Here is a 25,200-nt window from a genome sequence, read left to right as displayed (position 1 = left end):
AAGTATCTTTGCTAAGTACTCAGCGATGTGGTAGCCAAGCCACTGTCATCCGCAAAGCAGCCTTATCCACCAGTTGTTGCAGTAGCTTATCAGAAGTTCGCTTGCTGTCATAGTTAGCTTGAGCTGTCAACTTGGCAGCACCTGGGAAAAGGGAACCTCACCTGAAGTCAGATTGGCTTATGGCCATGTCTCTGATCCACTTTCTTAATTGTTAATTGATGTAGCAGGGCCCAGCCTTCTGTAGGCAGCACCATTTCTAGGCAGGTAGGTGTGGGCTAAGTAAGAAAGGTCGTTGAGCAAAACCCGAGGGAATAGGCCAGTAAGCACAGCTCCCCTGTGGTTCCTGCCCTGAGTTCCTGCCTTTGCTTCCTTCAGTGACAGACAATGATCTCTAAACAGAATCAACCCTTTCCTCCCCAAGGCTGGTTTGGATCATGGTATTTACCACAGCAACAAAAGGCAAACCAGGACACTTGCTGGTCCATATCAATGAAAAGCAAATGCCAAGAGGGTGGCCATGGTCAGAATGGTAAGCAGAGCTGGGAGAAGGACTGCACATGCTGGAATTTGCACGTCTCTAGCCTCGCTTTGATGTTCTTTTGACAGAGGCTGGTTAACAGTGCAGTATGAAGCTGGGGCAACATTAAAAGGGATTTTGGAAAGAGTAATTGGTGCTTGAAATGCATAAAATATAAGAATCAATGGATGCATAAAAGATGAGACCTAAGTAGAGATTTTATAATGTTCTGCAGTTTCCCCTGATGTAGGACCACCTTTTAGCATTCATGGATTGGGTTTTTGCGTAAACATTAGTGGTGAATCACATTCTTCAAAGGAAACGGTCTATGTTTCTAAAAAGTTTATCTGATACCTTGGTCTAAGGTACCAGGCCACGCCCCTCGGCAGCTCTCTTTCTGGGACAGAGTTGTTAAGCAAGCACTTGAGAGGAAGGTGAATCTCTGAGTTAAAAGCTAACCTGGTCTATAGAGTGAGTTCCAGGACAGTCAGGGCTACACAGACAAAAGAAAAAAGAAGAATAAAGAAAGGAAGGAAGGAGGGAAAATAAGCTGTGTTCCGAGCTCCACAGCCCCTCCACATCAAGGCTACATGGTCAGTTTATGGTTCCACCTAGTGCCCCCCGACCCAGGCCGCTTTTTATGGAGGCCAAGCCAGGCCAGATTAGTTACATGAAGCATGCTCACTCCTCTGAAAACCTGAGTCAGAAACTCTCTTGTTGTCTAGAAGGGTTTCTTTCTCCCAACATGCTATACTGTGACTGTCTCTCCTAAGGCAGCCCTTCTCTGGATTTAGAGGGAGTCTCTCTCTTCAAGGTCCCACATGTCACCCATGTTTATGACTCTCCATCTCATCTAACACCTTCTCATGTCAAGGCTGGATCATGGTCGGCTGCTGCCGTAAGGCCTTTTCTCCCTACGAAGCTCATTCAGAGGGCTGGTTTCATGTCTGCTTCTTCCTCTGCACCTGTCTGTCTCCTCTTTCCTAATAGAAAGTTTCTTGGTTTCCCAAAGGAACAACAGCTCATATGACAACACTAACCACAGAACCTAAATAAAAGCTCTGATTGGGAAATTCCCATTTTGATTGATTAAAAAAACATAACATTATTATTGAAACTATTTGGGATGTTGCTGTTGTTTTCTTCTCTGAGATACGGTTGCATGTAGCCTCAATTGGACTCAAACTTGCTAAATGGCTGAGGTTGGTCTTGAACACCTGATTCTTCTGCCTTGGCTTCCTAAGTGTTGCAATTACACACACAAGCCATTACACTTGACCCTAAGTGTTTAATAGACTAATTCCTTAAACACGTGCATACTATAGGGGTAGGACTAAAGAAAATTTATTTAAAAAAACGGTCAGAGAAAGTTAGAAAGCAAGAAAACCCCCACAAACACAGTCTGGCAACACTGTAATATGAACAGCAGCCATGAACTTCAGTCAGGTCGGTGGCTGCCTCTACTCTCTAGATTTGGATTTGATCTCCTAGAAGAGAGGAGTTTCTTGGGCAGAGGTGATAGAAAGTGGGGGTAGACGTGATAGACACGATGGAGAAAGGTTCGTTCCAGCAGGTGGTACAGAGTCACACTGAAAACATGACCTGCTTTGCCTTCATCTGCTTAGAGCCGATGGCGGTGTGAAGTGGAGAAGGCTGGCATGGATGGGCACGCGCCCCTACCTAGACAGCATCCAGACACACCCAGAGGAGACACACCCAGGAAGAACCCCATCACCACGTTCAGAGAGCACCCCTACCTGCTGCTTCTCCCACATTCCACTAGGTTGATCCTGCTGTCCCCTTCTTTACTAGACCAGGGTGGAGTCCTTTTACTAAAAGAATCCAGAAACACAACTCAATGCTGTGGCCATGACCACAGCCAGTTATCGGCACAGCTGCGGCTCCATGTGGAAATTTCAGAATAAAATTCCCTTCTCATTTCCTAGGAGAAGCGGTCTCATCTCTCTTGATCTTGTTTCCTAGCTCCTACTTCTATTTAGTCTTCCATTTAATGACACAATTAAAACAGCCTCCAGTGTTTTTTCTTTTTCTTCAAAGCATTAGAAACAAATGGGGTGATATTTTCTCTCCCCCTTATACAGATAAAAATAGTATCGTTTTATGGAGAAGATTCGAAATGTTACTGACAGAATTTCAGAGTTTATGGTGAGATTTGGGGTCTAAAGTCAACGTGCAAAGTAAAGATGGATATGGTCCAAAATTATCAGTGAAAATTAATTACTCTCCTTCCATACAGTGTACCATGTCACCTTTTCCCAGCAGGACCAGAGCAGCCAGTGTGGCAGGAAGCGTACTGCTGGGTGCTGGATGAAATAGTTCTCGCGTGTATAGATGCCATGGAGACGGGAGTGAGCATCCTTCACGGAAGCCCATGGTGGGTCATGAGCCTCTTCCCCGCTGACTGGAGGAGGAAAGATTATCTCTATGGTTAGCCCAGGAAGCACGCATCACTGGTTTGTACCATAAAATGCTAAAAAGGAAATGACAATTCTCCATAAAGATCCCCTCAGACTCCTTCCAGTTCCTACCATAATGTCCATAAAAGACAACTGGACAGGAAAGCATGGTGGGATCCCTCTTGGAACCCCTTGCATGCTTAGGAATTTTTCTTACTTGTATTACTTTACACATGACTTGCCTATGTATCTTGTCCTTGTATGTGTGGGATGGCAAATTCAGAAAGCCACAGGCTGGGGGCAGCTTTGGTGACTGTGATCACCTGGTACCCTAGTTCTTGGAGATAGGCTCATCAAGAGCTAAGAAGGCTTCCATATTGTTAAACACGTGTGAACGCGCGCGCGCGCGCGCACACACACACACACACACACACACACACACACACACACGATACAAGAATTATTTCACAGCTGGTGAACTCTTCCCTGTGGGATGGGTTGTAAAGGTCAGGAAATGGATTGCTTCCCACCCCCTCTCATCCTGGGCAAAGGCTCATTGAGCAGGACCCTTGGCAATATTTCTTTCACAGTGGAACTGCAATTTTTCTTTTGTTGTTACACAGCCAAATGTGCCCATTGTCAACATGAGCCACTGGATTAGAATTCAAAGTGATTTTTTGGAGTTATACCCAGCCAATGTTAAGGGGCTACAGACAAGTAAGCAATCAAAGCATTGAGGAATTCATACATGTACCTGGGATTACTGAAAGCCCTGCTTTGGGAAGCCTAATGCTCAGATTCAAAACCCATTAATTGCCTAGACTACAAAACACATTGGAATTTGAATGGAAGAAAATTTGGCCTTCTGAGGAGCCCCTTTAAGGTAATTTTGCATTTTACAAATGCAAAAACAGTGGCTTAACTAGTTGCTCTGAGAAGCGAGTTTGGTAGGTAGGTGTTTACAGGCTTGAAGTAGTCAAGGGTGGACCCTTCCTTCAACACCAGTTCCTGTCCCAAGAAAGGAACAGAAAGGGCAACTGTGGGTCCAACAAACAGATAGAGGGGAGAGTTAGCAAGGGATGGGGTGGGGGCCTGGGAAGAGAAAGCTCTTTCCATCCGGTCAAGCCTGTTCTTTTTTCTTTCCTTCATTCTTTTTAATCTGCTCTGTTATGTCATGTCCTGTTCAAAACACTAGGACCTGAGTTGTCTCTCCAGCCTGAGATGGTGCCAGATAGGAAGGCAAGGGAAATGGTAGGGACAGGAAAAGAAGGAGTGCCTCCCTGGAGCCTGGCTGAAGCCTCCCATCAGCCGAGAGCCAACTGTTCTAGCACAGTTAGCTACATTTGCTATGAAGGTTGCCGCCGTGCAGATGATATTCCTGTTAGGTCCACAGCGGACCCATCTCCCGACAAGTGGCAGAGCTGTGACAACGCCCTAGACAGAAGGACCCTGACTGATCAACAGAAGCTTCTGGGTAGTCAGAAACCTAAACTCAAAATTGCATAGGGATCTTGTGAGGCAGGTTTCTGTTTATCAAGAGAGACACCACCTCCCTTTATCTGCCAACTGGTCAATTACCTCAGACAAGAACATCCAGCTTCCAAACAGTCCAGACTGCTTGTATCAGCTCAAATCCCCCGACAGACTGTCATATCCTGCTGACTTTCCCACCAAGTTGCTGTCTTCTGGTCTTTGAGGCAGACAGGCATTTTGTTCCCCTAAGAAACATTTCTTTCTACCCACAAACTGGTCCAGTTCAGTGGTTTCACGTGCCCCCACTTACAATCCTTTTCATGCAGAGCCAATTTCAAATAAAAATGTTTGGCGATGAACCCTGCTTAAGGATTGGATGTGTGTGACATAAGCTTGGGTTTACCTCTTTCCCGGGTAATTTTTGAGAATTTCACAATTTTTTTTAAGTTTTGTTTACAGTAAACTTCCTGAGTAACCATGTGATCTAGGATGTTACCTTATCAGCTTTAATCCTGGTAACTGAAGCTGGGGTACCAACACCCTGCAATCTCATTTAACTTCCTTAGCAACCCTTTAAGATAACTTCAAATTCCACCAGAATTAGATACATAAGTATCCAATATAAAGACAATTCTGACTCTCCTCTGAGAAGCCCACATGTGCTCTTGGGTGCCTGTGATTCTCTCCTTGAGTTCATCTTTGTCTTTTACACCTTATATTTAAATTGAAGTTAAAATTCCTCTTAGTAAACTCCAACTCCCTTTCATGCTAGTTCATCTTGAAGTTCCTTTCTGCAGCAAAGTCAAGGAACCAGCTCCAATCTGTGCCCTGTTGCCACTGACAGAGCCATGACATTCTAACCTCCCCTCCAAACCCTAAGACAGGTATTTGGTAAAGAAGAAAAACATATCAATGTCCCTTAAAGAGTTGATCCAAATGGACCTGTCGATCTCCTGGTCAGGAGATCTGTCTGTTTCAGAGACTTTAGAAAACAGTATATAACCTACCACAGGACCGAGCGTTAGATTCCCTGGTAGGCAGATAGATAGGCAGAGTGACAGTGACTAGGTAATAAAGGTGGCGGATTTCCAAGTTGGCTAACTTTTTCCTCTCCATGATGGCTAACTTCTTCCTCACCCTCCAACCTGAGGGAAAAAAAAATCTGGAAGTTTTAAGACAACAATCTGGCAGTCTTTTGCTCCTTCCAGTAGGGCTGATGTGGGAGTGTCATATATCAATCTGTTGATTTCATTGGTTAAGCAATAAAGAAACTGCTTGGCCCTCATAGGTTAAAACATAGGTGGGTGGAGTAAACAGAACAGAAGGCTGGGAGAAAGAAGCTGAGTCAGGGAGTCACCATGATTCTCCCACTCCAGGCAAACACATGTTAAGATCATTCCTGGTAAGCCAGCTCTTGGGCCACATAGATTATTAGAAATGGGCTAGTCCAGGTGTGAGAGTTAGCCGAGAAAAGGCTAGATATAATGGGCCAAGCGGTGTTTAAAAGAATACAGTTTCCATGTAATTATTTCGGGTAAAGCTAGCCGTGGGGCGGCCGGGTGCCGGGGACGCAGCCTGCCGCTCTTATTTCAACATAGGGCTGTCCTGATGATGGCCCAGCTCAACAAGTTCTGCATCAAGATGTATGTACAGCAAAGTTGTGGGCCTCTCAGCCTCCTTGTCTTTTGGCTCAAAGTGGCCAAATCTAAATTAAGGGAGGAAGACCCCTCATAGACCCCTAGAAATTCCAGCCTGCAAGGAGAGATCATATTGCCTGACTTTGAATTTCCCCTTCTCTGTCGAGGAGCTCTCTTCCCGGGTGCCTGCTGTGTTATGTGTCCCTTCAGCTCTAATAGAAGCCTCTTTTCTGCCGCTGGCTCCGTCTATCGTGTTTGAGAATCTCCCCACCTCTCTCTGCTGTGCTCCATATTCTCCCTGCCTTTTCAGGCTTTAACTGGCAGAGAAAATTAAGCGGATTCAGATCTGTAGACGATGATGCTGCCCAACTCTGTCCATTGCCTGCTCTCATCCCGGAGAGTACCTCCTTCATTATACATCATATGTAAATGCAGTTCAGTCAGCTATATCTCCTTGTTTTCCACAGTCTCCTATGCTCTTGTTAGAGTGTTCACAGTTGAGCCGAGCTCCTGCAGCTGTAACACAGCCCTCACCTAAGGTTGATTCAGTCTGCATAGATGCATGGGCTCACTCAGCATTTGCCTTTGGGGCTGAAAGCACAAAGGAGGTGAAGATGGTAGTAACTCTCCTCCTTGGAGCTTTCTCAGTTTTTGATATGGACAGATATTTTCTTTGAAATGAGCAATCTCTTTCTTCCCCCCCCCCCCCTCCTTTCTGGATTTTTCCAGCATCCAGCTGAAAACACACACAAACCCTGTGAGTGTTGTTAACACTTGAGAGGGAAGGTTGTCTCACAAGGTAAGAGCACAGAAGCAAAGGTTATGATCAATCACTGGTAGAAACAGCCCAAAGGCTTCCTTGGGAGGCTGTAGGCAATGAGATGTGTGCACAATAACATCCGCTGAATGCTGGAGAGAGACAACTAAACAGCAATCTCGTAAGGAAAGTGAAATCCAATGGATTGTATTGCAATGCATCTGAAGACAGGCCTTCTGCACAGAACAGCATGGGGCCCAAGAAAAGAGTCAAGGAGCAAGGATTTCTTAGTTCTTTCTCATCATTGCCTAGTGCATCCCATTATTTTATCTGTGACATCTTAAAAACATTTGGAGTCTAAAAGGAATTTGTTGATGTGGAGAAAGAGCTATTTATAGGCCACATGGGAATAATATCAATTGGCTATTAGAGGGGCCGTTTGGCAATACTGGTAATCCATATGAGGTACATGCCTGAGAACCCAGCAAGTCCATGTCTAGGTATCCTGGAGAAAGTTCTGCTCAGACGAGTAATGTCATAAGGACGATAATTCAACATTTTTGCCAAATGTGTATATCTGTGTGTGTATGTGTGCATGTGTGAGCTCAGATATCTGTGTGTGGAGGTTAGAGGACACCCTCAAGAGCTGGCCCTTGCCTTCCACTTTGTTTGGACACTGTCTTTGTTTAGCACCAGTGTGCACCCCAGGCTAACTCACCTGTCAGCTTCCAGTTTATGTCTTCTTCCTCAACACATGAGTGTTGGTCTAACAGATGTGTGCTCCTGTGTCTAGCTTTATGTGGGTTCTGGGGACTTGAACTCAAGTCTTCATGTTTGAGCAACAAGTGCCTTCCTCACTTCATCTTCCCAGCCCACCCAGCATGCTTTTTAATTGTAAAACTTATTAGTAATCTGACTGCTCATTGGTGGAATGGATAAGGAAACGAGGCCCATCATACTGCAACATGATCTGTTCTAAAGACAGCAAACTGCAGTCACGTGTCCATTTAGGTTATCCTCCGAAACACAGAATGGGCTGACAGGAAGTTGAAGGCACCTATAATTTGATAGTATTTGTGAAGTCCTAAAATGTGCAAGGAAATGGTAGCTGCTGCTCCTGGATTAAGTTTGGATGAGCACACAGGACGTGTGTGTGTGTGTGTGTTTAGCTTGTAAGAATGACAGAGAAGAACAGGATGAGAAAGGAGGCATATGAAGCTCAGTTATAATAACGTATTTCTTTAAAAAGCTACTTAACAATGAGATTATGTTTCAGGAGATGATTGAGTTGTTGAGAATGCTTGCTCTGCAAGCATGAAGATCCAAGTTCAAGTCCCCAGAACCCACCAAAAAGTCAGGTATGGCTGTGCTTATGTTTGTGACCCCAGCATGATGGGGGGAGTAAGAGGGGTGATGGATGAAGATAGGAGGAGTGTTTGGGGATTTCTGACTGCTAGCCTAGTTCTAGGTTCAGGGAGAGATGCTGTCTCAAAGTAATAACGTAGACAGATAGAGAGCAGAACACCAGATGTTCTCCTCTGGCCTCTGCATGTGTGCTTACTTGCCCACATATGTGTGCAACCGCCCCCCCCCAACACACAATGAAGCCAAATCCTGAGGTGTTGGTTAAATGTAAGATGGATATTTAATATTCATATTATTTTCCTCCTGCTACCAACCCACTGTCATCACTAAGATAAAATGTCACTATATAGACAATGCTGGGTTCAAACTCTGAACCTTCTGGCCTCCAACTCCCACTTTGGACATACAAAGTATATGCTACCAGCTCAGCCAGAATGTTTTCTCTTCTCATTTCACTTTGTTGTGGTCCTGGGACGGAACCCAGAACCTTAGATTTGAGGGGCAGTTTCTCTTACTATTGACCTTATATTCTCAGGCAGCACTTTGTTTCTGATGTATGAATTCATAGACACTGTGTTAAAAGGTTAATATAGGATCTGTCTTTCTAATGCTCCACAGTGTGTATGCTGGCTTTGTGTGTAGTTCTTGTCCAGGCACGCGATCCTGTCCCTTTCTGCCACCCTGATGAAGCCACAGCCAAGGCAGTTAGAAGTGTTTCCTTCCAAGAACATGCTAGCTGGAGAAAAACCCTGAGCCATGTGGATTTCATTCATTTGAGTTTGTACATCATGGGGACTTCCCAAAGGGGAAGTGAAGCTCAAATGCCCACAAGCTTACGTCTGTGTCATGTAGGCTTTTATGCTGTCCATAGAGTCATGAGATTGACCCAGCCCCATGAGGAGGCACAGGGAGAAGAGAGTCGCTCTCCTGCAAGTCAGTTCTCCATCTCTTATGGAGCACCGCCATCAGGTAACGCACTGCCTCTGTACACCGTTGTTCACTATCTGTGGATACGTTGGATATCAGCATTCTGGCGACTCCTTTTCTATTCTCCATTAACCTGTGCTTCTGGCCCTTGCGCTCTAAAACACCATTTACAACAGATACAGTGATAAAGTCTGCAGGGAAGAGGAAACCATGTTCAGGGTGAGAAGGAGAGTGAGAAATGGCTTCTGGAGACATAGCACATTGACCTTTGACCAAATTCTCAACCAGGTTTTAAGAAAAATGATTAGTAAGTCAGAGACAGACAATAATCGCAGCAACTTGTAAATAGCCACTCTTTGGCTCTTCTTCCCACTGTTGCTGAAAGTGGAAAGACCAGCGCTGTGCTTGGGAGGCTTTGTACAAGGAGCGATTGTTAGAGACTTCTAGGAATGTGTAAGCTATGTGCTAAACACAGGCATTCTAAGAGGTTAACTTATATAGGGCAGTTGCATAACTTGCATTAAGAACAAAGGAAGAAAATACCCATAACTCATCACTTCCTAATTGCTTTGCTCCATCTTGTTGTTTTCCAAGAGTTTTATCTGCAAGCTGTAAGGTACTAATGTGTGTTACGACGTAGCTCCCTAACTCTGCAGTTGGTAACATGTCGGTATTGGGAAGGTCCAGAAAGGAGTGCTCATTCATTAATCACTCATTCAGTTTCCTGGTGCTTGGGGTCTAACCGAGGGTCTTATGCTTGATAGACAAGAGCGCTACAACTGAGTGAAACCCCCAGCTCCTTGAAGAAGCATTTAGTCCACAGAGATTGGAAAATATTACAGCTGAGGCTTTGCTTTACCATCCTGTTGAGGGTCTAGATTAAGTTAATAGGTACAATTCTGACAGTGTAGATGAAACGAAAAGGAATACTCTGCCTACAGCTGTCGCGTGATGATAGCATAGAAATCAGAAGAAATATTGGTTTGAGGCAAAGAGCTAGCATCTTGCTTAGCACAGAGTGTGCTCACAACGTTGGGGAAGATAGAGTGTCTTTGACATGCACTCTTGTTTCACTTTGGCCTTAGTCACAAGCATGAGCAGGAATAGCGGCTCTATGTACATAGAAACTATATTTATCCATCTGTTTCAGCCTTAGGGCAGCGACAGATAGGAGAGCCCAACACAAAATGGCAGCAGAGTGAAGTCAGAATCAGTTAGCTATAGGGAAGTTATAACACTGTATTCCATATTTTATTATTACTTATAAATTGTGTGTTATATGCCCATCATACCAGTAAGACAATAAATACGCGCACACATATACACATACATGGGCATATACACGCACGTGTGTGTGTGTGTGTGTGTGTGTGTGCAAGATTTACTCACCACTGCACAAGCCTGTGTCATTTTCAGAAGCAGTGGAGGAAGGTCATATTGAAATTACATAGGAAGTGGGGTTGCTGTGGAGAGAATGCCATGGGCCAGTAGTAACTTGGTGATTCTGGAGAACTCGGCATGATTAAGGGAAGAGGTAAGTGAGGAAGAAATCAGGACGAGGTGGGATTGCAGTGTAGGCAGCAATAGGGAGGAAGAGAAGTGTGGTGCTTTAATGGGATATGTCCCTAGCAGCCTCATGTATTTAACCACTTGGTCCTCTCTTAGTGGCACTGTTTGAAGAAGTCATGGAGCCTTTGGGGGCAGAGCCTTGCTGGGCCAGGTTTTGAGAGTTGATAGCCTTGCCCATTTCCAGTTTACTGTCTTGGCTTCCTGCATGTGGCTGATGCTACGATCTATCAGTTTCCTGCCACGCTGCCTCTCTTGCCATTGCAGGCTCTCCCTCTGGAACTGTAAGTCAAAATACAGCCTTTCTTTCTGAAGTTGCCTTGTCGTGCTGTTTTATCACAGCAACAAAAAGGTACCATGCATGAGGGTTGAGCAGCCAGCACAAGCAATGTGGGTGGCCACTTGACATAGTCCGCTGAGGCGCTGTAGTAATAGGAGTGGCGGGGCTGCATCCCCAGCACCCCGGCCACCTCGCTAGCTTATGCCCCGAAATAACAACACACAAACTGTATTCATTTAAACACTGCTTGGCCCATTTCTATCTAGCCTCTTCTCTGCTAACTCTCACATATTAATTTAGCCCATTTCTTATAATCTGTGTAGCCCACAAGGTGGCTTACCAGGGAGATTCTAGCCTACATCCATCCTGGGTCGGAGCTTCATCGCATGTGTCTGGGAGAGCGGAGCATGGCGTCTCTGCTCCAGAGAGCAGAGCTGTCGAGTCTTAGTTCACTTCCTCTTCCTCCCAGCATTCTGTTCTGTTTACTCCTCCCACCTATGTTTTAACCTATCAGGGCCAAGCAGTTTCTTTATTGCTTAACCAATGAAATCAACAGATTGATATATGACACTCCCACATCAAGGTGCAAGACATAGTCCTTTCTGAAGCTCTTTTGTAAAGGTTGGTCATGTCTTCTACCTCTTTAGATATCTGTTTCCATTGAATGTGCAGCCCGTGAAATAGCTACTTTGTCAAACTGTACTGTCATTTCAAGTATGAAATGGCTATTTGTGATGATTAGGGGGTACTGTGACCAAGCTAGACCCAGATGTGTATGTCGCTGTTAACACAGGGATATGACACCATGAGGAAAACAAAGGCAAAAACAGTGCCACCCTTAACTATTGATTATTGCTCTCCTGCTACCAAAGGTTTCCCTATATTGTTTGTATGGATCCTGCATCATAATAACCCATGAGGCAGTTATAAAGTCATCATCTCAACTCAGGAACAGGTTCAGAGACAAACTGGCAAACACAGCTGGCAAACTCTAATGTGGCTCTCACTAAGTGACCTAGACCTGAGCTCCCACTGGAGTCAGCTCTAGCAGAGAAGATGCTCATGCACTAGCAGACAAGCATCAAACTAGCTGTTTAGTTTCTACAGGGCCCCAACATCAGTCCGTAGATAGGTCCCTGCTCGGGTGGGAGAGCTGCCTGTGTGAGAACTGGCTCATGGGGTTCAGCAAAGCAGCCACTGAACATTGGATTGTACAGGAGAATGCCACAGACATATTTCAGGGGGGACAAAGCTGAATAAAATAAGGCTCTACCTGCGAGGAGCTCAAAATCCAGATGTTCCTTCTGTATCAGTCTCTTGAGTGAAGCCAAGAAGCAAATCAAACTGGTACAGGAATTTAAAGAAGTAAAAATATCAAAGCCCCTATCACTCCTTAGGAATAGTCTCAGACCGAGATTGTGTCCCAGGGATCCAGGTAAAGGTCTCACGCTATGGAACATTGTGTGCAGAAGTGTAGGCAAAGCTGGGGCAGCTTAGATGTGTCCTTCCAAGGCCTCCGGGTTAACCTGGGGGCCAAAATGCTGTTAAATTTTTGAATGTACTCCATGCTAGACTGATAGAAATCCTGCACCTGGGATGAAAGCGTCATTTCCTTTTGTTTTCCTGGAACTCTCTAAGGCCTGGCTTCTCAACAGTATCTTTTTATTTCAGGCTGTAACATTTTAGCACAGACATTGAGAAGGGAACCTGGACAAACTGTAAAGGCTAGCTAACCCAGTCCTTTGAAGGATGGCTAGAGGAACTGGGGAAGTAGAAGTCTGGACAAGGGAGACTCTGAGAGTACCAGAGATTAGATTCCAAAATATTTGCAGGGTCGTGATTGGGAAGAGTGGCTTCTTCTAAGCACATCCGAGACATCAAAGACAGCCCAATGGCCTGGAGTTGTAGGGAAGCTAATTCATGTTAGCAAGAAACAGGTGGGTCAGCTGTTGAAAAGGAGGACCAGGATAGCACACGAGAGGAAAGGAAGGGGGTGTTGTGACCTCTTAGGCTGGTGCCTGAAGACATGCAATGTGTCTTCTCAAATTAAAACCCTGCAATTAGTCCATAAGAAGGACAGTTTGCTAACCCTTGGGAATACACACACGTTTAGGTCATATTTTCTCCAAGACAGAACTCAGGGGTAGTACTTGACCTATAAATAGCAATTACTTTAACTTTCTTACAAATGTAAGAAACCATGGCACTTGGGTCATGACCAGGGTAGAAAAAGATGGCCTTGAGTCTTCAATCTCTGCTGAACCATGAGAGGCCCTGAGCAATGGGAATCCACTATATGGAGACCTGGGGACTGAGTGGATATAAAGAAACGAACAGAAGGAATACAAGGTGACCACGGATGCCACGTCGGATTGTTCAGCTTCACACTTAGAAACTCCGGAAGTAGCTGAAGGCAGCCAAGCCTCTGCAAAAGCAGTGAGTAGAGACAGAACAAGCCATGCAGCCTAGATAAATGCCCATCGCTTACTGCTTGACGCCATGGACTTGCAAAGACCACTACCGCCATTAGGAAGGAGAAGCAAAGGCCATCAGCTCACAACCAAGGCAACAGATTCCAGCATGTGTGAGCTGGTTCACAGGAAACAAGTAGTCAACAAGCAGGTACACACAGAATTATCCGAAGAGGCCAGCAGAGCCTGTAGGGGTGGGGTGCGGATAAAACTTCTCTGAGCTTGGTGAATACAAGAAGAAAGAGGAGGAGAGGGAAGAGGAGGAGGAGAGACGGACACTGTACCCCAGACAAACTTCAAGAGGATTTTAGAGAAAAAAAAATTCGTTTAATCGATAAAAGTCCCCAGATCAAACTCTAGGCCCACAATTTATTAAAAGTTGCTTCTTCCCCCTGAACCCACCGACTTCCACCATCTCAAACATTCTTTCTGACTTTTTCATTAACATTTCCTTCTTTTAAACCCTGGAGCAGACAGAGCTCTGGGGACTCCAGCCCCTCCCCCATCACCTCAGCCCCACCAGTTGGGCATTGAACGAGAGCCAGGGTGTTGTCTGTGAAGAGAGAAATTGCAAAACCACAAATAGCAGAAAATCCAGACTGCCAAAAAATCCAAAAGGAACACACAATATCGCCATGCCTCTTAAAAAGCAATTGCGCATTTTACAGGCCTCTGGATAGTTCAGGTTTGCTTGGCAACTCTCTCACCCGTACCACCCAGAGAGAAGACAACGCTCCATCAGAGGCAGTGGTCCCAAAGATGGTGGGTAGTCGGGTCCAGCAACAGTGGGGCCAAGGCTGAAGGAGACGGCTTCGGCTCAGTAGGATTCTGGTTTCTATGGCTGTATAGTGTTGACTTTAAGGCCCAAAGGCCCAAGGTTTGTTACCAGAATGTCAGGGACCCTCAGAAAACCCGAATCGTGAAACCAAACCAAACCAAACCGAACCAAGTAAACAAACAAGCAAAAACCTCTTTCAAATCCTTTACACATCCAGTGCACTTTTAGGCGCCCTCACCAATGTAATCTTAGGCGATCAGCATAGCAACCTTTGAAACAGTCAGCAAGACAGTCTTTGATATTGTTAGATACAAAGGGACCTTTGTGGAGTCCCATAGCAGTCGGGGCCAAACCAAGGCGGGTGACAAAGTACGCTATACAGAGAGGGCTTGAGTATGATGTTTTATTAAAAGGGAGGGAGAGAGAATAAGAGAGGACAGAGAAACAAAGAGACAGAGACAGAGAGAGACAGAGACACACAGAGAGAGACAGAGACACAGAGAGAGAAGGACAGAACCAGCTGGCCTGGGTGAGAAGAGAAAGATCAGGAGTGGGTGGAGCTTGTCTCCTAAAGGGCCCTTTGCTCTGTGAACAATGGAACTGCTTGCCATAAACCAAGTAGTGACTGTGCCCAGGGGGGCAGGGCCAAAGTGTACCTGGATACTAACAGATATCCCATAATAAAAGAATTTAGAAGGTAAGGGTGGTAACGTTTTCAGAATCATGTCATGTCAGAGAGAGCGAAATGGATTTAGCTGTGAGAACTCTGATTTTTTCACCCAGAAGGTTCCTTCCACAGCACCACCCACCCTATTTTCCCATGGGGCATTTCTTCCTGATTTGGTTAAGCTGTCCTCCTCCAGCGAAGTTGGTATTCTGTGTTCTGTACACATTACTGATGGAGTTGGTGCAGCCAATGGTTGTGTATCAGTTGGTTGTGAATCTGGCCCTTGTGCTCCGGAGATAATTGTGAACTGCCCTGTGGGTTCTGGGAACCAAATCTGGGTTCCCTGCAAGGGCAGCCAGTGCTCTTAACCACTGATAATCTCTCCAGCGCCTGTCTAATGGTTTTAATGCATTTGCATTTCTGTGACTCCCTGGGTAAGATCAACCTTCTCCTTGTCACCCAGTGAAGACCCTGGACTTTGAGAAGACCCCTTCTGTCTAGATAGAATGAAATTCCAGTGTGGTTTCCATGTTGTAATTCTTCCTAGTGGACTAGGTCACTGTGTATTGGGTATGATCAGTATTTGCAACTTCCATGGTGAAACCGCCAATTCCTAGCCCTCCTTCTGACCTGCAGTCTACAAGGAACGGGTGTATTAGCTGAAATTTTGATAAAGAGATCTGGGGGTAACAGTCATTATTGATACGCTTATATTTACACATAATGGTTTAAAACACTGCTCTAAGTTGTCTTTTATTGACGCTGGAAAGATGGCTCAGTGGTTAAGAGATAAACTGCTCTTCCAGAGGACCTAAGTTTGGGTCCCAGAACCCAGCCATCTGTAACTCCAGCTCCAGGGGGTCAGTTGCCTCTTTCCTCTGCCCCCATGAGAACTTGTACACATGTACAAATGCATATGAGCTCTCTCTTTCTGTCTCTCTCTCTCTTTCTCTCATAATTAATACATAAACATAAATCTTAGAAAATACTGAGTCGAGGATTGGAGAGATGGCTCAGCAATTATAGGCATGTAATACTTTTTCAGAGGATCCAAGTTGGGTTCTCAGCACCCACATCAGGTGGCTACCAACCACTTGTTGTAACTCCAGTTTCAGAGAATTTGAACCCCTCCTCTGACATTTATGGGTAACTGCATGTATGTACACATAACCCCCCCATATATACAAAAACAATTAAAAATAGAAAGAAATCTTTAAAAAATTAAATTGCCCTTCACCTAATATTCGCCTGAACACAGGCGAACTACATTTTAGGATTTAATATTTAATCACTTAAAACACTGGTGGAAGTAAGCCAGCATTGATGTGTGGTAAAGAACTCTTAAATATGAACACATAGGAAAACAACCGTAAGGCGGTTTCTCCTGAAAGGAGCTCCATGTTCTAATGAGAGAAAACTGACAAAAGCGAACATCTGTACGAGTAATATGCTCGTGAGAACACTTGAAAGGGAGACCGGCTCATGAAGATCTAACGTGACTTTATTGGTAAGAGCCACTTCACATGTTCCTAACATGCAGGACATGCAGGTTTCTTTTTTTTTTTTTACTAATGCAACTTTATTTTTTATTTATTTGTTTATTTATTAAGGATTTCTGCCTCCTCCCCGCAACCGCCTCCCATTTCCCTCCCCCTCCCCCATCAAGTCACCCTCCCTAATCTGCTCGAAGAGCAATCAGGGTTCCCTGACCTGTGGGAAGCCCAAGGACCGCCCACCTCTTGATAACGCATTCCAGACCAAAGCCATAGAACATGGAGCTTGACATTTAGAAACAGTCTGCTGAACGCACCACACTTGGACACGGAGTGGGAGAGATTCTGAGAGCGAAGCTGACGCTTGAATATTTGCTGGCGAGCAGTGGGATCAAAATGCTGGAGAGAGTAGACAGAAAGGCATCACCCGGGGAAGCCAGGATGAACTAAATTCTGCTTGCAGCTCAGTTGAACGCACTGTCTCAGGAATCCCAGTGATCCCAGGGGAATTTATTAGGACGTGCGTGGTACGCAGGATTCCAGCGAGACCTTGGAATTCTGATGGGTTAAGAAAGTCTAGTTAAGGCTTCAGTGACTGCGGAGATGCGCCCCTTATTGGAATTTCTGTGTAAACCAGGAGCTGCAAATGGCTGGCTCAACCTCTGACCCTGTGGTTGTTTATCTTCACTGATAGGGAATTCGTTACCGTTTTTCAGATGCGTGTGAATACTCTACCGTCTTCATATCGAACCTAAATCTATTCTCTGCCTTTTCAAGTTACATCTTAGATTATTTCAGAGGAAGATTGGCTTTTCATAAACACACACTGAGATATGTATTCACATATTCATGCTAAAGGCAAGACTGTGAAATGCTTACCCTCCAAACTCAGACACACTGCAATTATATCTGGTCTTCCAGAAGAGAAGAGATTTGGAGTTTGGTATAGACACTGAGAGTTTCAATGAGAAAAAAATGTAATACAAGGAGATTCACGCTAGAAAAAACAAGGGTTGACAGAGTGGCCACAATGTAGCAGACACAGGAAGGAATTAGTAGGGCAACTGCCCTACAGTTGAACAGGAAGGGACCTGAAAACTGACTGGGAAAAGAGAAATAAACTAGTCACTTGACGGGTGATGAATATTCAGATGTTTGATGTCACTGAGTCCAATATCATGATGAATTTGCATACCCTTCCCCTTCACTTTTATTTACATTGTTTGAGATGCAATATTCTCATAGCCACAGTCAGCTTCAATTTGCTTCTAAAACCATTTCTAAAACGCTGTTACACGAATCAGTCGTGTGAAACATTTGCTCCGACTGTGACCGGTTTTAGGTGCACCAGGCTTTAAAAGTGCAGTGGTAGGAGACGGGAGTCTTGGAGATGAGGAGGTTTCAAGAATGACAGCTGAGAAGCAGATATTATTTTAGGGAGGAAATGTACTTACATTTTGCTGCAAGTGAAATGTCTGTCTTTGAAGGGTAGCCTCTGGAATAAAGAGAAAAGGAATACGTTTAAGAAATTGTACAGTAACTAATTTAAATGGGGGAAAACCACATTGCTTTTGAAGATGTAACCGCTGATGGAAAACCAGGGAGGACTCTAAAGATGAAAACTGATTTATCCGGAGGCCATTCCCAGGGAGCAAGAAGCCGGAACTGCCGAGGAAGCATCTAAGTCAACCGCCTATCTCCTTGCATCCTCAGTTTGCAGCTTCTGAGCATCCCTGAAAGCTGATGCTCACTTTGCCTCCCAGGACCAAGTCTGCAGCAGGGACCAGAAAGCATCTGGTTGAGTCGGTCACCAGCTTAGACTGAGCAGTCTCTTGTTTCTGGTTCATATTGACATTCTACCTTGTTTTTGAAGGCCCAGTTTTGACACATTGTTACATTAAAAGAAAGGCCTCCCAAAAAAAATCATAATTTTTCTCAATTCATGCTTATTGGGATAAGTGGACAGTTTTCTTTTCCAAGAAATAGAAAGCATTTGTGGGGGCCGCTGAAGGGGGGACTGTGGTAGATGCCAGGTTTCTTTAAGATGGCAATGGAAAGGGAAAACAATTAAGCTACACGTCTGCTTGGAAGAGATTTGCCAAGTGTGCAGGCAATTTGTTCAGCATGGCAGCCCTTCAGACACTTCAGCGTTCTTCCAAGTCTATTCTTTGAAAAACAGCTTGGTTGTATCCAGAGGAGTACTTTTTAGGGTGGCAGATTTAATGGGCAATGCCAACCATCATCCCCATGGCCCTCTCCCAACAGACTCTCTGCATTCTGAGACTTAAGTGGATCCAGGACGTAGCTTAGGCTAAGCATTCATGTCATTCAAGGGTCCTTAGACCCTCACAAAGATCTCACTATTGACACTGATCTGGAGAAGTCCGATTAGCTACCATGTGAGCAATACATTTCCAACCTCTGCCCTTTGTGTATTTGACCCCCCTCCCCATGGCCTGGGTACATACATGTGGAGACCAGAGGAAGGTTTCTAAGGCTTCTCTTCCACTTATCTTTCCCCACTTATTCCCTTTACATGGTGTCTCTCATGATCTAGAAGCTTCCATTTTACTTACTTTGGTAGGCCAGTGAGCTCCTAACATCTTTTAGGAACACAAGACCATAGCCTGGTTTTTTAAACAAATGCTAGAGAAGAGAATGAACATCCTGATGTCTGTTGTTACCAGCTGAGCCTCCCCTCAGTCATGACAGCTGTCATTTTCCTAAATAGTAGTGTAACTTCAAGAACCTAGTTCAATGCTCAATGATTGACCAAACAAATAATAGTGCTACTTCAAAAAGCTATTGTAAGAGTTAAAATATATAATAAATGTAAAATAGTTACATAAAATAGTGGATACCATAGTTTGTATCTGGAATATCCCAGGCCAGGAAAGATCCCGTTGTCATCTCTCTTTTCCCTCCTGGCCATGATAGGAGTGGTTTTTCCTCTACCATGGCTTCTACCACAATGTGTTGTCAGGAGCTCAAAGCAATGAAACAACCAATCATGAACTAAAGCCTCTACAACTCAAAGCCAAAATATCATTTTTTTCCTTTGTAAGTTCATTAGTTCAGATGTTGGTTACAGTTTCAAAAAGCTGACTATTGCACTAAAGACTTGCTAAATACTAATTGGCATTGTTACTGTTATTGTTGCTATTGGAAGGCCATGTTGGGAAACCAAATTAAGAAATAGGACCCAGGAAGACAGCAACTTTGTTATTCTTACTTGGGGAAGACATTTCTACTATTGAATGTCAGAATAATCCCAATTTCCCCCCCCCCCCGGGTTAGTTTATCAGAACACTATTTCTGTCGGCTGGACATAATGCAACTAGTATCTATATTAGAAAATCCTTTAAAATTTTAGCAAGCCACCTAGTCCCTTATTACTTTCCATGGGGAGGGAGCTCAAAGTTGTCGAATTACTAAGCTGCTGACTGGATAAAGAATGGGGATAATTGCTGTCTATGCAGGCAAGTGTTATATTTTTATTGGCTGGCTTTTGCAGATGGCCCTGTAATGTAATGTGTGTGCCACTAACTGGAAGAAGTTACAGATGCCTCTCTGTTCCCTGGCTGGCACACGCTCCCCTACCCCTCGTCCTTCTAAATACAAATGCGTATGGAAAACTCAGAAATTGTGTCCTCGTGCGTTCCTTTGAGGAACTGGTTGCTAAGAAACAAATTTAGAACTCTCCTACCTACTAAGAAAAGTTTTACTACTTCCTGAGATAATGGGTTCTTTGGTCGTGAAAGTATGAACAAAGAAAATTGTCCGCTATTACAAGGATTCAATGGACAAGGACTCTTCTTTTGGGCAACAATTTTATATGACATCACTGATTACTTTAAACACTATTCAAAACAGTCCTCGAGAGAGCATTGTGCAACTTCCTGATGTGGTGGTACCCATCATTTTCCCCGGGGTACAAAATAAGTGAACGGAGACTATGCAGCTATGCAAATCTCATCTTTGCTTTCTTAAGGCTTATTTCCACCACAGACAAAAGAGAAAGAGAGCTCTTAAGAAGATGGACTAACTCACTCACTGACCTGTTGAGTACCACTGTCTGTGGAACACATTGCCGGCTCCTAATCATGTATCTCCTCATTCCCAAAATAAAAATCTGTCTGGTTCTAGAAACTCCCAGACAGTTTGGAGAGACCCCTTCACAACATGATTCAGAATTAAGAGTGCTGGCTGGTGAGTGGGAAGGTGGGGATCTGGCTTAGAAAGAGAAATTCACATCTGATAATGGTAGGAAGAATCCTGACACTGCATCGTGAACTACCTCCAAGCTTTTACATGAGAAGTTTCTTCCTGAGAACACAAGGAGGTTGGGTTCCTACTCCTGAGCAGGACAGAAGAAGGCAGGTGTGTGTGTGTGGTTGGGGGGGGGTGTCATAGACCAAGCAAAAGTCTATCATCAAGGACAAGGGGTCTTGGCAAGAGGAACTGGCTCCTTTGAGGGACTAAGCCCAAAGTTGCCATGTGCGATTTGTCACATACTGCAGAGATTCCAAGACTGTAAATTTGGAGATGAAGTGGCTCTTACCCTCCACGACGAACACTCCACTCATTTTGTCTCTTTTCATGCTAATTTTACTTATTTGCTCAACGCTGTGGTAAGAGTAGTTATTTTGCTTTGTATTTTTTTTTTTTTCGAGACAGGGTTTCTCTGTGGTTTTGGAGCCTGTCCTGGAACTAGCTCTTGTAGACCAGGCTGGTCTCGAACTCACAGAGATCCGCCTGCCTCTGCCTCCCGAGTGCTGGGATTAAAGGCGTGCGCCACCACCGCCCGGCGAGAGTAGTTATTTTGGATTCCATTTATTCCCAGCAGTGCTGGGGACCAATGTTCTTAGATGATTTGGTAACTCAAGAATGAATAGATGAAGGTTTTGTTCAAGGAAAATATTGCTAATTATCAGATAAGACTTTATGAATAGTGGGTGCCCTTTGCATTATGATAAAGTACTCTTTAAATAGAACCTGGCATTTCAGTGCTGGGCTGTAACTCAGTGGCGGACCATTGGTCCAGCATGCGGGAAGTCCGAAATTCTGACCTAATACTTCCAGCAAAACAAGCCTTCTGACCTTTTCTACTGAAGGCATGAGGATCTGATGTTGGAGTCCAAGTGCCTTAGTCTACAGCCCCCGCTGAGAATAATCTGGTCTCTGTGTTTCTACCAAGCAATATGGCAACCAATAGCAAGGTAGTTGGCATATTTAACTTTGGATGCCTTTATTCTTAAAAATGAGAATAGAAGCAGTCCCAAACCTCTCTCTTGGCTGCTATGTTTACTGAAAGACTTAATGCAGATAAGGAACAGGGCAAACACTCGGATCATCCTAAGTGCTTAATGCGCTAATAATTACAACTGATATTAATAAGCTCCAACTGAGAAAGTACCGTTCAAAGAATTGCACCTTCTATGTGGATGAAACATTTCTCATCTTGCTCCTTAAATGCCACAGTCAGGCACCTACCTTTCTAGCATTTTGTCTCAGACTTTGGGTCCAGTATTGACACGTGCCAAAGGCTTAACTTGGAAAAGTCCTGTCAGACGGTTTCTGAGACTCCTTAGACACAGTAGCGTTTTAGTGTGCAGCTCACTCCTCAATCCCTGCTGATGTTTAAAGAATCTTCTAAGCATTTCCAACGGTCTCTCTTATGGCACTGGAATTTGGCTAGTTTTCCTCACAGCCTCAGCACTGCGTCTCTGCCCAGACTTGGGTGGGCGTTCCACTGCCTTACTGTGTTTACTTATAAATGGTCTCTTGTGTTTTGATTTCCTTCTGGCTTTTTAACAGTTAAAGTGCTTTTAATTTAGACAAACAATTTTCGTTTCAGAAAGTTTGGAAACAACAGAAAACACTAACGTGAGGCAAAGGGGCTCAGAGCGGAGCCGGTTTATTTCGACGGATGCAGTAAAACAAGTGCTTTGCTTGGTGATGGGGTCTTGTGTCTAGGAGACTCTTGGTGCATCAGGGCATCCTTCTTCATGGTCTATGCTTATCAGAGCAAGTGTGCGCGAGTGTGTGCACACACTCCCCCACTCCCCCACACTCCTTTACATGTATAAACCTCTATCAGCAAGTTTTTCTCAATGAAATAAGATAATGCCATATTGTTTTATATAATGCGCTTTTATTCTTTTTTAAAAGGTGTGTATTATTTTCAAATATGTACATATGCGGGTGACTATGCGTGAGCATGCACAACTGTGTGCAGGTACCTGCAGATGCCAGAAGAGGGTATTTGATCCCTGGAGCTGGAGTTGCATTTGGTTGTGAGCCACCCAATGTGGGTGCTGGGACTGCTGAACCTTTACCCAATCCTGCTTTTATCCTTCTTATATTATATTTATGTATACTAGTCCCATCGTCATCCTTTAATTGTATTTTAATGGACATACATCACTATGTAGCAGATGTTTAAAATGTGTTCTAGGTGTTGGGTCTGTAACTCTTATTGTATACTACCAGGGCATTTGAAGTCAACTTATTACACAAGAGACCTGCTAGAAAATGGACCCCCTTTATATTGAGGTGAGGTACCCGGTGTGGCAGAGCTAGGCTACAGCAAATGAAGTTTTTCCTACACAGAGCAAGATAGACTTTTTCCAAAGGAGGCTCATATGAATTTGTGGGAAATAGTGAGTTTAGATCAAAGATAGCTAAGTCGGCACTTCTATCTTAATCTACTTTAGAACTTTTAATATTTATTATAAGCCCCAGGGAGAGGACATATTCCATATTTATGTATCAGATGAACCTTCTTGCCAAACATTTTGAAGGACACATATGGGTTCCAATGGCCTTGGTGGCCAGGGATCCATCTCCTAGGTCACAGTGAATTGATGTAGGCTAGAAGGGACACTCCTTATAGAGCACAGCATGCAGAAAGTCCCCAATGCAGGACACCTGCCAAGGTAACAGGAAATAGCATGCAACTGTTGGATCAGAGAATTCCATGTGGAAGAACAAGGAGAGGTCGGGAGAGAAACAAGCATGTTAGATCATCTCAGCCACACTGACTGTTAAGTTCAAAGGTACAGGAGGCATTTAAAGGTTGCTGACATAGCGAGAGATGTAGATGGGGTTCTGTGTCCATGGTGGCGGGAGTGTGAGGCAGTGGCTGCTCACGTTGTACAGACCAGAAGCAGAAAAAGCATCTGAAGGATAGGTACCATTTTCAAAGGCCCGCCCCTCACGAACTACTTCTAACAAAGGCCCAGACCAGACAGACCTACTAAAAACATATCAGAGTCAATCGATAACAGGACTTCTGAAGTATATGATAATCTGTTTTTACTTTCTGAGTCTCTGTACTCTACTAAAGAGCATTTGAACAGGCGAAGTTGGCCTAGGCCTTGAAGAGATGCTATAAGAGCTACTTTATGCTACAGAAGGAAGGGAAAAGGGTGGGATTCCTCAAATTAGCTTGTGGTTGGCTGGGCTACAGGGGAGCTGGGTCTCTTGATGGAAGGATGGAGGATATTTATTGGTATGGATGTTGAATATTCAACCCTAAAACCAAACCCCAAGGTATTTACTACCCTGCAGCATAGAAGTCCTCCATTGTTCAAGCCCTTAAGTGGGGGCTCAGAACAATCACCCAACTATGGTGTGGGAAAGTTATCTCCAAAATTAACATCATTGGAACGAAACTTTTAAGTCTTTCTCCAGTTCTCTTCTCCATGTTTTTTATTTTTAATGAAAATTATGCTTGAGAATAGGCTTCTTTGTTTAGAACTACCAGGAAGTTCAACCAACCTGTGGTAACCGAGTTTCTATTATAGGGGACCAGGGAGGTGGTTGTTTTAAATCAGACCTAGATAGAACTGCATCCAGAGAGAGAGAGAGAGAGAGAGAGAGAGAGAGAGAGAGAGAGAGAGAGAGAGAGAGAGAGAGAGAATGTTAACAACATGAGGTCTTCCTGTCTGATGCCCCCTTTTAAAGGTAGGGAAACTGAGGCATAGGTTCTCACATTCTCACAGGGCTATGCTTTAGGGACCAACACAGAACGCTGTGTGTGGAAATCACACCTCTGGTGAGCTAACACTAATCCTCTAAAAGGTCCTTAATTTCTGAACCAGGAACTTCAGGTAACAACCCAGCCGGAAGGAGAAAGGCAATTACAATGGTGGTCTGCTCTTAGAACGTCTGAAGTTCCACTAATCAAATCTCTCCTCCATGACATCATTGAAATAGGATCTGGTTTGGAATATTTTCCGTTTTCAGACATTTGTTCTCCTGTTTCCCAGTCTGTCAGCTGGCGATACAGACTCCTAGAAACCTTTCATGTCTCCAAAGTGCTGCCTAAACCTTATAATTAAATGATGAATTTCTTCAGATTAATTATTCAAATATCAAAGTGATGGGTTTGAGGAGGGACTAGACACTATCTTTCTAATCTGTGCTAAATAACATAATCTGGACTGTGTGTGTCCATACTAAGCTATCAATTTTAATGAAGTATTGCCTTTGAAGTCGCAAGATATTATGAAGCTCACAAATTAAAAATCTGAAGGACTAGAAATAAAATAAAGGGAATGGCACGAAAATTCTTTCTCACAAAAGCTGACCTTGATTGCTACTATTCTAAACTTCCTCCACCAGGGGAACAAATGGCTTGAATTCACAGCACGTGAACTCTGGCAAATTCCACTCATCTTCTGCAGTGTTTAGAAGAATGCTCTGCACCTTGTGTCTATGCAACAGAAGGCAAGCCTCCAGGCATCTCATGCACCAAGATTTCCACTTCCCTGAGGCTTCCCCGTCTACATCATCTCTGTCACTGGTACCTCTGCTTGGGACCAGTCGCAGAATTTGGGCATCTTGGT

General features: G+C 44.2%; 1 protein-coding gene across 1 annotated transcript in view; it reads right to left on the bottom strand.

The window, feature by feature from the left end:
* Positions 1 to 25,200, bottom strand: part of Ankfn1 (ankyrin repeat and fibronectin type III domain containing 1) — a 371,750-nt gene that overhangs the window by 224,920 nt on the left and 121,630 nt on the right. The window contains exon 2 of the mRNA XM_075991135.1: positions 17,803 to 17,843. The gene's annotated coding sequence lies outside the window, so the exon portion shown is untranslated. The remainder of the gene's footprint in view (positions 1 to 17,802; positions 17,844 to 25,200) is intronic.

This window comes from Microtus pennsylvanicus, chromosome 11 (genome assembly GCF_037038515.1).
Source record: "Microtus pennsylvanicus isolate mMicPen1 chromosome 11, mMicPen1.hap1, whole genome shotgun sequence".
Lineage (NCBI taxonomy): Eukaryota > Metazoa > Chordata > Mammalia > Rodentia > Cricetidae > Microtus > Microtus pennsylvanicus.
Note: the sequence above shows the minus strand (reverse complement) of the source record. Positions and strands in the feature narration are given on the sequence as shown.